The sequence below is a fragment of the Myotis daubentonii genome, chromosome X (genome assembly GCF_963259705.1).
Source record: "Myotis daubentonii chromosome X, mMyoDau2.1, whole genome shotgun sequence".
Classification (NCBI taxonomy): domain Eukaryota; kingdom Metazoa; phylum Chordata; class Mammalia; order Chiroptera; family Vespertilionidae; genus Myotis; species Myotis daubentonii.
The window spans coordinates 53,202,553-53,220,700 of record NC_081861.1 but is presented as its reverse complement, the minus strand read 5'-3'; the positions used below and the strand labels follow the sequence as shown (position 1 = coordinate 53,220,700).

At 37.1% G+C, this 18,148-nt stretch overlaps 1 protein-coding gene across 2 annotated transcripts in view; it reads left to right on the top strand.

Moving 5' to 3' along the window:
* Positions 1 to 8,446: 8,446 nt before the first annotated feature.
* The window catches only part of DNAAF6 (dynein axonemal assembly factor 6), a 68,912-nt gene continuing 59,210 nt past the window's right edge, over positions 8,447 to 18,148 (top strand). Inside the window, exon 1 of one of the 2 annotated variants that reach the window (XM_059679944.1) lies at positions 8,447 to 8,588. The gene's annotated coding sequence lies outside the window, so the exon portion shown is untranslated. Of the gene's footprint in view, positions 8,589 to 8,856; positions 8,933 to 18,148 lie in introns of those variants that run through there. The other variant, XM_059679945.1, reaches the window with a different exon arrangement.

The following is an 18,148-nucleotide window of genomic DNA, read 5'->3' as shown; positions in this document are numbered from 1 at the left end:
ACCTTAGCACCCTCTAACTCTCCAAATGGAAAACCTATAAACAAATAAATTAAATTTATACTCCCTATACGTGGCTATGAATAGGGATAACTGTCTGTTTTTGTTGAGTTCCAGCAGGTAACCTCTATTTCTCTTCAAAGTGATCTTTCCTTATCCACGCTGTCTGACTATAGGAGCTTAAAGTTGACAAAACTATAGATTTTTATGTTGGCCCCAGCTTACAGTTCTATCTTGGATGCCTTAATGCAAGCACACATGTTCAAAGAAAGAAATACTGGATGGTAAAAAGCTTCTGCAGAAAACCCACTACACCCAAAGAAATCATCAGAGCTCAATGAACGGGCTCCTGGGAATGGGAAGATAGTTGTTCCCTGCCTGCTTTTCCAATCGAAATGTGCCTTACTGAATTAGCTAAACAACTGTATAGAAAGAAAATAATCTTTTTAAGAAAGAAAACAATCGAATGAGTGCCACTGCCATTAATGTTGCTTCACCATTTTTCTTTTGGTGATCAGACTGTGCTAGTCACTTAAATAAATTGGAGTCTCAGTTTCCTCACCTCTAAAATTCTTGCAGTTCAATTAAATAACTAAAATATTTTTAAAATAAGTTTACAGAGGGCCCTCCACATATATTACTTTGTCTAATTTAATTTAATGTAAAACATTGTATGAAAGCTTTCCAAATATAAAGTCAGCATTCTTCTTGCTGTCAATGGAAGATCAACAAATCAGGGATAGATATTTATGTAGTACTCTCTTAGCTGGCCCAGAGAGTGAACATAAAATGGATTTCAAATTACAATTTTTAAAAAAATACTACATATCTCATCAGCATGCAAATTATCTTATCTGTGTACTACCTATCGTAATTTATTATTCCAAGGAGTATTCTGAGTAGTAGAAAATTTGACCTAAATTCAATAAACGATGGCAGGTCATTTCAGTACATACCACTTTGCCATTTAAATTCTTGAATCTCTTACATAATATAAAGAAAGAAAGAGAAAATGTAACACTTACTAAATCAGAATCCCCTTATTTACCTACCGACAAAATACCGACTTCTGTGCATGGGCCTCGAAGTTTCTATCGCACTGTATGTGCGCGCCCGCACGTGGTATTTTGTGGAAGAGCCACACTCAAGGGGCCAAAGAGCCACATGTGGCTCGCGAGCCGCAGTTTACCGACCACGGTTAAATCTAAACCATTTAAAGATAAATGTTTAGGGACTTCTGTCTCACACAGTATAAATGATCTGGGGGAAATCACTCTGCTACTATTCCCCTACAGATGCAAGCAGTGACTAGCATATAGAAGCACAGCTATATAATTTATTAAATTTTTCCCTACCTTCTTGGAAGCAAGTAGATTTTCCTTAGAGGCAACATTCTCCCTAACCTGCCCAGTTACTTGACAACCATCAAGTTCCATGAATTAATTTCAACTCCTCAAGAACATAATTACTAACTGATTTGGCCTAAAAATTCATGCAATGTGATTAGTTGTGTTATAGAACCATTCTGATAAATAACAACTTCTGATAACACATATTATTCTTTGATATATCATTAATTATCCAAACTAAGGAGGGACACAGAGAAGCAAAGGAAAAGTACAAATTCACTGAATAAAACCCCTTGTTCCATCAAAAAACACCAATCAGAAAGGATATATGCACCCCTATGTTCATAGCAGCACAATTTACAATAGCTAAGATTTGGAAACAGCCTAAGTGCCCATCAGCAGATGAGTGGATTAAAAAACTTTGGCACATCTACACAATGGGATACTATGCTGTTGTAAAAAGGAAGGAACTCCTACCATATGCAACAGCATGGATGGAGCTGGAGAGCATTATGCTAGTGAAATAAGTCAGTCAGAGAAAGATAAATATCACATGATCTCACTTATTTGTGGATTATAATGAACAACATAAACCGATGAACAAAAACAGATCTAGAGAAAGAGAAGTTTAGATCAGATGCTCAAACCTCAGAGGTAAGGTAGGGGAGGGTGGGGGTATGGGGGAGAGATCAACCAAAGGACTTGTATGCATGCATATAAGCCAAACCAATGGACACAGACAACAGGGGGTGAGGGTAAGGGCAGGACTGGGGGTGTGTGGGGGACAATGGAGGAATAAGGGCACATTTGTAATACCTTAATCAATAAGGAAAAAGAAAAAAAAGAAAGTCTTCTAGAAATGTTACTCAAGAAGAAAGTATTAACCTCAAAGTACAATAGGATCCTAATTTGCACCGATAGTTACAAATGCCAGCTCTGGAATTGAAACTGAATTACCAATATTTTATTCTAAATGTTTGAGCCCCCAGAGACATATTGACACAGAGAGGTGAAATTAGCATAGCCATTTTTAAGGAAATTGAAAGTGATCAAACTTAACCATTTTATTTTATGCCAAAATAAAATATAAGGCTACTGAAAATGGTGCGTTAGTTTGAGTTCATATTAAATATCTTAAGCAGTATAACTACTGATTACCTTTCACATTAAGTGACTTTCTCCCCCTTTGTACTATAACATGTCAAAGCCATAAGGTCAGAATCTTATTTTAAGGGCTAGAAAAAAAATTTAAGTTCCAAAATTAAGACCAACTTTCTAAATATTAGAAGTGCGACATTGCAAAGACTGTAAATTGCCATGAAACACGTCTCATTCTCAGAGAATGCCTTTAGCAGTAACAAAATTGGAAAGACTAAGGGTGTGACCAAAGGGGAGGGTGAGTAGAAGTACTAAAGAAAGGATAATTTCATAGATAGAGAGAACAAGTTGTTGGTTGCCAAATGGGAGGGGGTTGGGAACTGGTTGAAAAAGGTGAAATGATTAAGAAGTACAAATTGGCAGTTACAAAATAGTCATGCAGATATAAAGTACACCATAGGGAATATAATCAATAATATTGTAATAACTATGCATGGTGAAGGTGGTTACTAGATTTATGGGGGGGATCGTTTTGTCAGTTATATAAATGTCTATACCAGTATGCTGTACATCTGCATCTAATATAATATTGAATGTCAACTGTAATTGAAAAATAAAATAATTTTTAAATCTAAATTAAAAAAACAAACAAACAGAAAATAACAAGTGAAAGCAAGGGTATGAAGAAATAGGAATCTTCATATATTTCTGGTGAAAATATAAAATGGGAAAAAAGGAGGGAGAATCTTGGAGGAGCAGAGAAGTTGTGTGAGAGAAAAGGAGACTTAAGAGAGAATGGGTGTGGAGGGCAGAGAGGCCCAAAGAGAAAGCATGGCTATGTGGAAAGCGGGCAGAGGAACCCAAGAGAGCAGAGAGGTAGAGAACAGGGTTAAGTTGAGGGGGAAGTAGAAAGAAGAGAGGAAAACTCTAGAGAACTAGTCAAAGAAACAACAAACAAAAAGAATAACATTCAAATGCAAATGACAGCCTCAAAGACAAACCCACCTTTAGAAGAAACTTTACCAAAATGTTGGAGAAGTAGAACAAACAAACAAAACTCTGGGGAATTATGAAGTATAGTATTCATAAAAGCTTTATACAAGCATACTAGTACATTGTTTGTAAGACATTGGTCTGGGCAACAATTTTTAGGCTATAACACCAAAAGCAAATGCAATAAAATAAAAATTAAACAAGTGGGACTATATCAAACCCAAACTCCTTTGCATAGCAAAGGAAACCACCAACAAAATAAAAAGGCAACCTACAAAATTGGAGAAAATATTTGCAAATAAAATATCTGATAAGGGGTTAATATCCAAAAATATAAGGAACTCAACAGCAAAAAAGCAAATAATCAAATTAAAAAATGGGCAGAGGACCTGAATAGACATTTTTTCAAAGAGGATATACAAAAGGCCAACAGGTACATAAAAAGATGTTCAGCATCACTATTCACCAGGGAAATGCAAATCAAAACCATAAGGATACATCACCTCAGGCCTGGCAAAATTGCTATTATCCAAAAGAAAGAAATGACAAATGTTGGCGAGGATGTGGAGAAAAGGGAGCCCTTGTGCACTGTTTGGTAAAAATGAAAATCAGTAAAGCCACTATAGAAAATAGTAAGGAGAGTCCTTAAAAAATTAAAAATTTTTTGCCGAAACCGGATTGGCTCAGTGGATAGAGCATCGGCCTGCGGACTGAGAGGTCCCAGGTTCGATTCCAGTCAAGGGCATGTACCTGGGTTGCAGGCACATCCCCGGTGGGAGATGTGCAGGAGGCAGCTGATCGATGTTTCTAACTCTCTATCTCTTTCCCTTCCTCTCTGTAAAAAATCAATAAAATATATTTTTAAAAAATTAAAAATTTTTTACCATAAGGTAGTGGTACTACCTTATGACCCAGCAGTACCACTTTTGATATTTATCTGAAATGAAACCACTATCCCAAAGAACTATCTGTAACCCATATTCATTGCAGCATTATTCACAATTGTCAGGACATGGAAACAACCTAAGTGTCAAAATGTGGCTTATATAGTGAGGATATTATTCAGGCATCAAAATACAGGAAATCTTGTCATTTGCAACAACATGAACGGACTTTGAAGAAATTATGTGAATGTACTGTGAGGGCATTATGGGTGAAAGAAGTCAGAGAAAGAGAACTATGTTCTTGCTTTATTATTTTTGTTAACAAGATCCCTTTATTTTCATTTATTTATTTTTTAATCCTCACCCGAGTATATTTTCCCATTGATTTTGAGAGAGTGGAAGAGAGAAGGAAAGACAGAGAGAAATATCAATGTGAGAGAAACACATCTATTGGTCGCTTCCTGCAGGAACCCAACCAGGGCCCGCAACCAAGGTACGTGCCCTTGAACAGAATCGAACCTGGGACCCTTTGGTCTGCAGGCTGATGTTCTATCCACTGAGCCAAACTCTCTAGGGCTATATTCTTGCTTTCATGTGGAACCTAAAATACCTAAATCACAGAAACAAAGAGTAGAATGGTGGCTGCCAGGGGCTGGGGGAGTGAAAAAATGTTGATCAAATTGCACAAACATCTCTTTGAGGTGAGAATTAAATGAGATAAATTTGCCATGATATCTGACACATAATAAACCTTTATTAAACAATAAACTATTATTTATAAATAATAGATAATAAATAGCTAATTTTATAATAATATAATTATATAATCTATAATAATAAAGGCATAATATGCTAATTAGACCAGACAGCTGAACACCTTTCAGATGAAGCAGGGGCTGCGAGGGCCGAGGCAAGCCGCCGTGGTTGTGAGGGCCAAGCCCCTTGCACGAGTTTTGTGCATTGGGCCTCTAGTATTCAAGTAACACAATTCGCTAAATACATTCTGGGGATCTAATGTACAGCAGGTGATTATAGTTAACAATACTGTATTATATACTTGAAAGTTGCTAAGAGAGTAGATCTTCAATGTTATCAGCACACACAAAAAATGTGATGAATGTGTTAGTGTGGTACTTGAATCTGCTATGCCTCATATTTTTAAAAGAAATCATTTTGAAAATGTTTATACTTATTAGTTAAAAACATACATTCAACCTAAGTCTCATATGTATGATGAATAATGTGGTTGATCACTGTTGCTCCAACATATACAGACCTATATGGGCAAATTCATATATTCAAGGGTGGCAAAAACTCACAGCTCATGTTAACATCCTTGGACTTCCTGCTAGGATTCCTCCTCAGTTTCATGGAAGGCAAAAGTTATATAAATGATTTTATTTTTAAAAATATATATTTTATTGATTTTTTACAGAGAGGAAGGGAGAGAGATAGAGAGTTAGAAACATCGATGAGAGAGAAACATTGATCAGCCGCCTCCTGCACATCTCCCACTGGGGATGTGCCCGCAACCCAGGTACATGCCCTTGACCGGAATCGAACCTGGGACCCCTCAGTCCGCAGGCCGACGCTCTATCCACTGAGGCAAACCGGTTTTGGCTATAAATGATTTTAAATAGCCAAGACTTCACAGTGTTAATGATAGCATGGAGTAACTGGAAATAAATCTTCTATTGTTGGTTTAGTTAGGCTGAGTAAATTATGGTCATCCCACTCTATGAAATGTTAGGCTGCTATTAATAATAAAAAATATGAAGACTATCAACATAGAAAAATTCCCAGGAGAGTATCAAATCAAAGGAATAAAACTGTATAAACAAAAAGGAAGATTATATAAAAATATGGGTACATATAGATAAAATCAGAGAACAGAAATATCAGTTACTAGAGGTCCAGTGTACAACTTTTGTGCACTGGGGGTGGGGGTCCCCTCAGCCTGGCCTGTGCCAGGCCTAAGCTGTCAGTTTGACATCCCATGAGGGCTCCTGGACTGTGAGAGGGTGAAGGCCGGGCTGAGGGAGCCCTCCCCGCCCCCAGTGCATGAATTTCATACACTGAGCCTCTAGTATTTTATAAAATAATTAGCTGAACTATATTCCTTTTTCATAACTATACCCCATGGAAACTTTTAGGTGTATTTTACCTTTTAAATCTCTCAAGTTTCATTACTCTAAAGCCAACCTAGCCATCAAAAGCCAGAAAATCTTTAGCCTCTGCTTCTGGGATAGGCAAAACAGGAAAGCCCTCTTTCTGTTTAAACTTCTGCCCCTAGATCTGACCTGCTAGTCAGAATGGACAAGAATATTAGACTCAATCAAGTGAGATCTATCTTACTGAACCTCTCTAATCTTTGTGTTCCTTAAGCTGTAATTTCTGTATTTATGAAATTCTCCAAGGAGGTAAAATGCTTGAAGATTTCTCAGATCCAGGACTCATCCCCTACCTTCCTATCTCCTGAACCCTGGAGAATACAATGCTTAACATTGGTCTCTACCTTGCCAGGGGCAGGCCAATCCTTGAAGAGGTGATTATATCCCTAAAGATAAAAAGCCTGTGTTCCTTAAGAAGAAAACTACTATGTATTTAATACTTGTGCACCTGACACTGTACCAAGTACTTTATATATGATATATGAAACACCACAGACCCACTGAACCAGTTCCTGGAGTTAGCCAAGGAAATCTGCATTTGTAACATATATACTAAGTGATTGATAAAACATACACAAGTTTGAAAACCAATGGTCTAAGGTCAGTGTCTTTTCAAACTGTGAATGACAATTTATTAGTGGAAAGCATTAGAGTACATTGCATGTAGTTACGTACTTATTCTGCAAAAACAGTTATCAGTTATATATCTGTATTATGTACTGGGTCATAATATAAAATTTATTTCTTAACTGTGAGTCACAGCCAAAAGGTCTAAAAAGCACAAGCTAGGCATTGTGGACTTAGACTAATGCAAATTGGGGTAGAATAGAAACCAAAAAAGAAAAAGGAAACAGCATAACATACATAATTTAAGTTCCATAAGTATCATGCAAAATGAAACTGAAGAAACTTAAATTCTGATCATCTATAGGAATAAGGGACAACAAACAAAGGAGGAAAGCTTGCAGTGGTTCTCAACCTTCCTAATGCCACAACCCTTTAATACAGTTCCTCATGTTGTGGTGACCCCCCACCATAAAATTATTTTTGTTGCTACTTCATAACTGTAATTTTGCTACTGTTATGAATCGTAATGTAAATATCTGATATGCAGGATGTATTTTCATTGTTCGCCACCCACAGGTTGAAAACCACTGGAAGGGTTATTATGGAAAATCCAATAACTTAACTTTGGCAAATAACAAATATTCTACCTCCGTTTGTTGTTTGCTGCTGCTGTTGTTTACCGTGGTAATAACAAGTAGAATAGGCAAATTACTTAAACTTCACTATCCCCCTCGCCAGATAGAGTGTAAGTTAGAAAAGCAATAGCAGAAAGGAGAGCAGTTTACTTAATTCATTATCTAATTCCAAACCCTGGATAACCAAAAGTAGCCATCTGTTAAAACCTTTCTATCCTTGTTTGCAAAACTCAAATGGATGCACGGTCCCACCAAGGAACACAGCTAATCAGTTCCGAATAATGCAAACATTTACTGAGCCATCTCTTTTTTCTCTTTGTTTAAAACCAAACCACGGAATCTGTGGGAATCTAGGGTCACAGCCTGTACCTCTAATTGAAATGAAAACTCAAATTGTCAAGCCGCGAGGCACGTGCGTTATCTCAACTGTAAGGCTGGGAAAGCTGGGCACCAGGTCCCGCTATGTCCCCTGGAGTGGGAGCCACTGGGAGCTCCAGCTGGTGCCTAACAGGTCCCACATGGCGGCCGACGGGGTGCTCCCACTTCGGCTGCAGACCCAGAAAACTTGCCCACAACAGCGGGGGTCGGGGTGGGAAGCGCGATCCCTCTCTACACACAAGAACGCTGAGCCTGGGCGGAACTCAACTCTGCGGTTGGGCAGAGAGGGGGCGTGGGAAGCGCGTATAGGCGGCAGCAAAACCTCCAACCCCCGCACCATTGAGCCCACACTTCCGCTCCTACTGCTCCGGAGTTGTCGGATCTGTAACTTATGTAAGGGAAAAGCTTAAGGAAGAGCGAGCCTGCGGGAGGATGACCAGGACAAACGAAAACCCCGCAAACAAAGTTGGTGGCTAGCGCGGCTGCCGATCCCTATCAGGGCCCCATAGCAACTAGGTAACGGACAGAGAGGCGGGCTGGGACCTACTTGGGCCGGAAAGAGCCGGACTGCAAAGTGGACGAACTCCCGCTGCGTAAAGCTGACAGGACAGGGGCTAAAACTCCTGGACGTAGTTAAGTGAAAAGGGCAGCCGTTGACCCTGACTGGCGCGCGCTCGGATTGGTTGATTTTGGTATTGTTTCAAAGACGATTCTTCTATGATTGGTCAGGAAAGTCAAGCGGGAACCCGGAGGTGAGGGGTGGAAAGGGGGGTGGGACAAAGTTGTTACCTAGGCAACAGAGGTACACAGAGCTCTGGGCTATTTTCGGAGCCTAGCCAGCGACCCGAAAACTGACCCAGGTGAGGAACCCATACCTTACGTGGGGGAAATAAGGGGTCCTCAGATTCCGTAGCTCTCAGAGAAAGTAGGGAGGACTCTAGATACTTACAACGCTGAGAAATAATAATAAAACCCCCCACAAATCGCAGATAGAACAGACCCTAAATTCCCCTGCGCAAGACACTCTAAGCAAGACGCTTTAACAAAACTCAGTTTATCAGGGTGTGTGTTAGAGTTTTATCATACAGAGGATGGATGCTGATCGAATGTCAGAAAGCCAATATGAACAAGTGTAGGTTGCCTAACGGCTTTCACTCCACTCTCACACTCTATTGATTGTTAACACGAATTTGAGAGTGAAAACTACCTTTCCTTGTGGGTAGATTTGGGTGTTCTAAGTGAAAGTAGCCGCTGTGCCTTGTTTTACACGGATAAACATGATTTATCCTGGACCAGCACGCTTTGGTTGGGATATATTTTTTAGGGGGTATAACGCTGTTCAGACCGAAAAAATTGGCCCGTGTCGGCACCCTTGTTACTTGGACAATGTCCTGTGCGCCAGAACGTGAACGCCGTGGGCCTGAGGCTTCCAACGGACCTTGGTCAGATAAGATCCTTTGAAGAGTGAGAAACAGTCAGTCCACACTTAGTGGACTGGAGCGTAGCATACAAAGACAACTTGTACCTGCCAAACCTGCTACTCAACAAGGGGTAATTGGGAAAGTACGTCGCTGTCATCAGGTGAGAAACCTTATAAAAAATAAAATTTGAGTGAGGGGACAGAACCGAATTTGACCAGAGGTAAGGGGCATTTCTCCTACGAGTTTTCTGTTGTGGAAAGGATTCAGGACAGAGACTTTTCCCTAAACAAATGAAGAAAACAGGCCTCTTGAGGGAAAATTTTCGAAGTACCGAAGGTAAATTTTCTGTCTCAATTCTTTTTTAGATTGAGTATGAGAATGAGACAGAAAAACAGGAAAACATTACTGACAACTGTGTTAAGTTTGGCTAAGATAAAGAGTAAATAGAGGAAATATTTGTTTACTTTTAGGTTTATGAAAAATTCCAGTTAATTTCAAAAATCATCTTTCATTAAATATATTTTAAATTTGTAATAAAACTCTGTTGAGTTCCCATAGTTCTTTATGACTTGGTACATCATTGGATGGCAATGAAAGTTAGACACCTAAAAAAAGAAATCGTTCTTGGTTTTGTAAAAATAAAGTCAAAATGAATTATTTTTAATGAGCATGGAATCATTGATGTGTATAGTTGTCAAGATTTTAAAAAGGGGGAAACAATTAGCCCATATATTATAATTTAATTCAGACATAGGCAGAGATTATGTTTACTTTTGCATTTTCAGAAGAATTTTAACACAGGTATTGCTAAATAAGGCATTATGGAAATAAAGTTGCAAAATTTACTTAGGAGAATAAATGGATTTTGACTACTTTGAAATCATTCAGCTATAAGTAATATTTTATGAAGGGGTATGGGTTTACCTATTAAACAAGTTCCCAAAGAATACTATTTGGTGATTCTTTATTATTCTGATTTTATTTACTATATATAGTTAAATTAATAAAATACTATTATTTTCCGAATAGTCTAAAAATCACAGTTTTCACTAATTTTATCTAGACTTCTCTTCAATTACTTCAAGTCAAAAAGCAACCCCTATTGACAATGTGAACGGAGGCAAATAAAATAGAAAGCAAGACCCCAGCCCTCACAAGCACGTTATTGATATTGCTTTAATTCCATGGGTCTGGAGCTATCCTGGTTCATCTTGTTTAGTCCTAGGTTTTGGTAATGACCTGGTTTTCTCTTCAGTTCATTGTGACTAGTACAAAGAGAGCCCCCCCCCCCAATCCCACCTCTATCTATGAAGGCCATAAGGGGTTAGGTTGATGTGGGAAAATCAAAGATTTTGTCTGGAATATGCTGCCATGGAATTGGCCTAGCGAAGGAGAGTGAGAGAAATAAAAACAAAGGGCCTAGAAAATTTATTTTATCAATAACCAAATCTTAAATAAAAGATTTAGCAGTATATTTTGTTTTCAATGAAACTTCTATTTAAGTTTTTCTTAAATTATTTCTTGGACTATTTCAGTGGCAATGCCAGATTCCCAAACATAAGCATTGTGGCTCTAGAATGCATTTTTATCCCTACATTATAGTACCTGAGTATAGGAAAAAGGAAGGATGTATTTCAAGGTACAAGAGCAAAAGATTATAGGGTATATTTAATAAGCAGTTCAGTTTTTAACAGAATACAGATTGCATGTAAGAGAATTATAGGAGGGAAGGGCAAAAAATTAGGTTGGGGTTATATCCTGAAGGACTTTGATTTCCAGGCTCAAGATGAACTTAATGTGTATCAAATTTACAAATAACAGATAGCCCTACAAATAACACTGCATAGTTAATAAAAAGGCATCTTGCCTTAGGTTTTTCCAATGTTATCTGTTTGCGTCAAATGAACTTTAACATCTTTTTAATAAATGTTAGTAAATTATTCATAATTTGTTAGACTTCTACAAAAGCTGGTACAATCTTTATTTTTTAATTCTTTATTGTTTAAAGTATTACATATAGTATTACATATGTATCCTTTTTTCCCCATTGGCCACCCCACCCCCCAGCACATACCCTCACTTCTCTAGTGTCTGTGTCCATTGGTTATACTTACATGCATGCATACAAGTCCTTTGGTTGATCTCTTAGTCCCCACCCCCACCATCCTCTGCCTTCCCTCTGAAGTTTGAAGGTCTGTTGGATGCTTCTCTGTCTCTGGATCTGTTTGTATTGTTCATTATATTCCACAAATTAGTGCGATCATGTGATATTTATCTTTCTCCGACTGACTTATTTCACTTAGCATAATGTTCCCCAAGTCCAATCCATGCTGTTGAAAATGGTAGGAGTTCCTTCCTTTTTACAGCAGCATAGTATTCCATTGTGTAGATATACCACTGTTTTTTAATCCACTCATCTGTTGATGGGCACTTAGGCTGTTTCCAAATCTTAGCTATGGTAAATTGTGCTGCTATGAATGTAGGGGTGCATATATCCTTTCTGATTGGTGTTTCTAGTTTCTTGGGATATATTCCTAGAAGTGGGATTACTGGGTCAAATGGGAGTTCCATTTTTAATTTTTTGAGGAAACTTCATACTGTTATCCACAGTGGCTGCACTGGTCTGCATTCCCACCAACAGTGCACGAAGGTTCCTTTTTCTCCAAATCCTCGCCAGCACTTGTCAGTTCGTTGATTTGTTGATGGTAGCCATTCTGACAGGTGTGAGATAGTATCTCATTGTCGTTTTTGATTTGCATCTCAGATGATTAGTGACTTTGAGCATGTTTTCATATGGTCTTCTGTATGTCCACTTTTGAAAAGTGTCTAGGTCCTTTGCCCATTTTTTGATTGGATTGTTTATTTTCCTTTTGTTAAGATGTATGAGTTCCCTATAAATTTTGGAGATTAAACCCTTGTTGGATATAACATTGGCAAATGTGTTCTCTTTCTTGTTGTTTTGTTGATGGTCTCTTTTGCTGTGCAGAAGCTTTTTATTTTTATATAGTCCCATTTGTTTATTTTCTCCTTAGTCCCCATTGCCCTAGGAGCTGTATCAGTAAAGATATTACTCCGACATATGTCTGATATTTTGCTGCCTATGGATTCTCCTAAGATTTTTATGGTTTCCTGCTTTACATTTAAGTCCTTTACGCACTTTGAGTTTATTTTTGTGTGTGGTGTAAGTTGGTGGTCCAGTTTCATTTTTTTTTGCATGTATCTGTCCAATTTTCCCTACACCATTTATTGAAGAGACTGTCTTGATTCCATTGTATGCTCTTGCCTCCTTTGTCAAATATTGAGCATAATTGCTTGGGTTGATTTCTGGGATCTCTGTTCTGTTCCATTGCTTTATATGTCTGTTCTTGTGCCAGTACCAGGCAGTTTTGAGAACAGTGGCTTTGTAATATAGCTTGATATCTATTATTATGATCCCTCCTACTTTGTTCTTCTTTCTCAAGATTGCTGCAGCTATTTGGGGTCTTTTTTTGTTCCATATGAATTTTTGGAGAGTTTTTTCCTAGGTCTGTGAAGTATGCCATTGTTATTTTAATGGGGATTGCATTAAATCTATAGATTCTTTGGGTAGTATGGATATTTTAATGATGTTGATTCTACCAAATCCATGAACACAGTATATTCTTCCATTTTTTTTATCTTCCTCTATCTCTTTTTTCAATGTTCTGTAGTTTTCCGAGTACATGTCTTTTACCTCCTTAGTTTATTCCTAAGTATCTTAAGTTTTTCTGTGCAATGAAAAATGGGAGTGTTTTTGTTGTTTCTCTTCCTGTAAGTTCATTATTGGTGTATGAAAAAGCCATAGATTTCTGGGTGTTAATTTTGTGTCTTGCTACATTGTCGAATTTATTTATTAAATCTTTTGGTTTTTTGATGGAGTGTTTAGGTTTACAATGTATAATATCATGTCATCTGTGAATAGTGACAGTTTTACTTCTTTTCCAATTTGGATGTCTTTTATTTCTTGTCTGATGGCTATGGCTAGCACTTCTAGTATTATGTTGAACAGGAGCAGTGAGAGTGGGCATGCCTGTCTTGTTCCAGTTATTAGGGGAAATGGTTCTAGTTTTTGCCCATTGAGTATGATGTTGGATGTAGGTTTGGCATGTAGTCTTTATTTCCATTTAATTTAGAATATTTTTTCAAAAATTCACATTATTTTCTCTTTTAATGTTTTGAAGTATTTAGTTATTGATAAAATATTGGTGATTCTTTTGTTTCTCAAAATACAATATCAACAAAATTGTCATGATTTATTATTTTGTGTTTACAGATTATTATTACAGTTGATTTAATACAATTATTTTTGCTAAAGTGCCAATTATACTTTTACTCCAATTTAGCTTAGTATGAATCTATGCTACTTTATGCCAGCATAACTTGGATTTGAAGAAGTCCAATTTATAATATGCTTTAGATATATAGTGTGTTACTATAAATTATTGTGAATGATTTGTTTAACAAATACACTCAAACATACATTCCAAGGAGTGGCATCACCTTCGAAGCAGTCACTTTGGAAGGCTATCCACTTATTCCAATTCTCTTGTTATTGCTCAAATTACTTTGGAAACTACTCTTTTAGAATTGCCTTGGGACCTGTAGCACATTCTTTTGAATATCCTCATAGAAGAAAATCTTCATATTTTGAAAGTAGATGTGATATATAGATGTATCTAGAAATTACTTAGAGACAAATCTGATTTGTAATCAGACTGAGTGAAACCATAATGATACCCATTTTCTTGGTGGTACATCTAAAGACAATTCCAAAATATTTTGAGCATTGATAGCATAATTTACATCAATGTATATAACCTTCCATGGTGACTTCTTTTTAATATAACATTTGTATGAATTAAATCATGCTTCATTCAGCATTCATTGACTTTTGACTAAATGCCAGCTCCAGTTATTGAAGACATTTAGCCTACAGGTATAACTTCCCACTGCCCATGCTGCCCTGCCTCTCACAAATGAGAGGCCAGAGCTCCTTTCAGCGTGGGATTTAGAATTAATCTGCTTTCCCTAAATCCAGGATCCAGTGTGTCCACTGAAGCACAGGCTTTTTTAAATAACCTGTACTATGACTGTCCCGGTGACATGAGAAAGCCTCTGATGCAGTGCCTAGTTCGTTTTCTCTTTTCCAGCTGTGACTTTGAGCCCTATCCTATTCTAAACCTTCATCTAGCTGCAAACTCCCCCACAGTCCTCAAGAACTAGACCCTGCCTCCCATACCCCCACCTATGGGCCAGGGTCCTAATACACCCTAAGTGAGTCTCCCTGTCACCTCGACTATTCAGTCATCCTGCTGTGAAACACTGCTCACATCTCATAACTCTCCCTGGCCATGTTCCTGCCTAACAGATGGGGATGCAGGAATAGCAGTTCTGATTGCTATCTCAGACACTACATTTGGGAATTCTGAATACCCTTCTTCCAGGTTAGCCCTACTGGTTTCAGTTTATTCCCCTCTCATGAGCCCACTATTGAGCTCTCACAAGCCTCATCATCAAGTAGCTGTGGGTGCTGGCACCATGTGCCACACAGTAATGATATTTTTACATAACTTTTCATAATTTAGCAAACTCACATATGTTGCATAAAATGGCATCACAACAATTTTATAAGGTAAGTAATACTGAAATAATGAAACAATTTCTGCTGTGTTTGTTTTTTTAAAGTCTCACTGTACAATCTCAACTCAAAATACTAATTATATTATTGCATCTGATATTGGTTCCATTTTCCCCTTTCATTGTCAAAGTTAGAAAATGTTTCAAACTTTTTGCTTTTAATGTTAAGTAAATATTTAATGAACACATAATCAACTAGGACTTTTAAAATATAAACAGGAGCCTCTTTGTTTAATTTGTGTCAATTATTCATTTCTATAGCACACTACCAGGCCATACGGTGAGAGAAGATAGTTTTATCACCTTTTATTCCACCTTTTCCAAATTAATGAGTTTCCAGTGGAATAAGTTTTATTAATAACTTATTCAACATTGTTATTAGAAGTGATATTCATGCCTAGAAAAATTAAGTTTTTAAAGGACCAATAATAGCTAACATATGTTGAGTGCTTAATATGTGCCAGGCACTGTTCCAAGCTCTTTTACATGTATTAAGCTACTTAAGCCTTGTAACAACCTAATGAGGTAGTATTATTATTACTCTCATTTTAAAGATAAGGAGAATGAGGTATTGAGCGTTTAAATGATATGCCACAGAGTTAGAAAATAAATGATAGAGATAAAAAGTCTAGGCAGCATGACTGCAGAGCCCTTACTCTTAACCACTCTAATATACTGTCTCTATACTGGATGTACAGGGCAATTTAACATTTGTTTCATATCCTTGACATCTCCTATAATCATTAAAATCAGTTTTCTATTTAAAAAATTAAATTACATTAATGTTAAAAATAATAAGACATAAGGTTTGAAAACACCATCTGCATGCAAATTGATTTTGACAGGTACACATTTGTGAATCCTTTTGTATTCCTGTTATAGGCACAATGCAAATATTTTAGTTGGTCATTTATAAAAGCACTAAAGTAATGTTTCCTGTGAATTAATTTTAATAAAACAATGTTTAAAAATATCAGCAGAAGTATAAAGAAGATTCCTATTATATTTATGCCTAAATCACTAACAATAGGACTAATTCTACAGTCTTTATTCAGGTTAGTCATTAAAGTCTGAAATTTCCAAGATTTTTAAAGATCCTGACATCCTACTCCAAACATAACTATAGAGATTATTTAAGAGACTGATGTCTGGTTGGTAGGATTATAGGTATTTGTGATTTACTTATTTATACTTTAATGTATTATTTCCTAAAATTTCCACAACAGACAGTATCATTATTATAATCAGAAAAACTATTTTGTGTGAACTTTTACTAAAGTCACTGAACCCAACCCATATGAGTTCTCAAATGGCAATATAATGCTAGGTATCATATACAGTTAGTTAAAAATTAAATCAGAAAGTACAGGACTATCTGAGTTAAAAGTTAGAAATAAGTTCTTTAGGTCAGACCCTGTGGAAAACATTATTTTCAGTTCCCTAAGTGGAATATACAGCCTAGACAGCATACATGAGACAGATAAAAAGGTAGCTTACACAACTATGTTTCTAAATAATGACATACATTCTATATGACACTGACTTCATTTTGTCGAGGTAGGACTAAAAAATTCTGCTTTTTTAACCAACTCTGCAAGTAATTCTTTTTAAAAAAATTTTATTGGAGTGACATTAGTATACATGAACATATAGATTACATGTGTGAATTACTAATTTACAAAATCTGTATATAGGACCACGTGCCCACCACCCAAAGACATATCTCCTGTAACCTCATATTAGGACCCCTTTCTTCCCTCACCCCCTTCCCTCTGGCAACCACCACACTGCTGTTTGGGTATATAAGTTTCAGTTTTATATTCCACATATGAGTTAAATCATGTAGTTCTTAGCTTTATCTGTTTGACTTATTTCACTTTGCATAATGTTCTCAAGTTCCATCCATGTTGTTGTAAATGAGGCTATTCCATCCTTTCTTATGGCCGCATAGTACTCCATTGTGTATATATACCGCATCTTCTTTATCCAGTCCTCTATTGTAGGGCACTTTGGCTGTTTTCAATTCTTGGCCACTGTGAATAATGCTGCAATGAACATAGGGGTGCATATATCTTTGTGTATAAATGATTTCAAGTTTTTCGGGTATATACCCAGGAGTGGGGTTGTTGGGTCGTATGGTAGCTCTATTTTTAATTTTTTGAGGGATCACCAGACTGCTTTCCATAGTGGTTGTACCAGTCTACATTCCCACCGACAGTGAATAAGGGTTCCCTTTTTCCCACAACCTCTCCAACACTTGTTGTTGCTTGTCTTATTGATAATGGCCACTCTAACTGGTGTAAGGTGGCATCTCATTGCAGTTTTAATTTGCATTTCCCTGATTGCCAGTGAGGTTGAACATCTTTTCATATATCTATTGGCTACTTGTATGTCTTCTTGGGAGAGGTGTATTTTCAGATCCTCTGCCCATTTTTTCATTGGATTGTTTATTTGTTTGGTGTTGAGTTTTATGAGTTCCTTATATATTTTGGAAATTAAACCTTTGTCATAGCTACTGTTTGTAAATATCATCTCCCATCTGGTTGGCTGCCTGTTTGTTTTGTTGTCCATTTCTTTTGCTGTGCAGAAGCTCTTCAGTTTGATATAGTCCCATTCATTTATTTTTGCCTTTACCTCCCTAGCCTTTGGGGTCAAGTTCATAAAATGTTCTCTACCACTCAGGTCTATAAGTTTGGTACCTATATTTTTTTCTTTGTGACTTAGAGTTTCGGGTCTTATGTCTAAGTCTTTTATCCTTTTTGAGTTAATTTTTGTACATGGGGACAAATTGCAATCCAGTTTCATTCGTTTGCATGTGGCTTACCAGTTTTCCCAGAACCATTTATTGAAGAGACTACCTTTGCTCCAATGTGCATTTCTGGCTCCTTTGTGGAAAATTATCTGTCCATATATGTGTGGTTTTATAGCTGGGCTCTCTATTCTGTTCCATTGATCTGTGTATCTGTTTCTCTGCCAATACCATGCTGTTTTGATTATTGT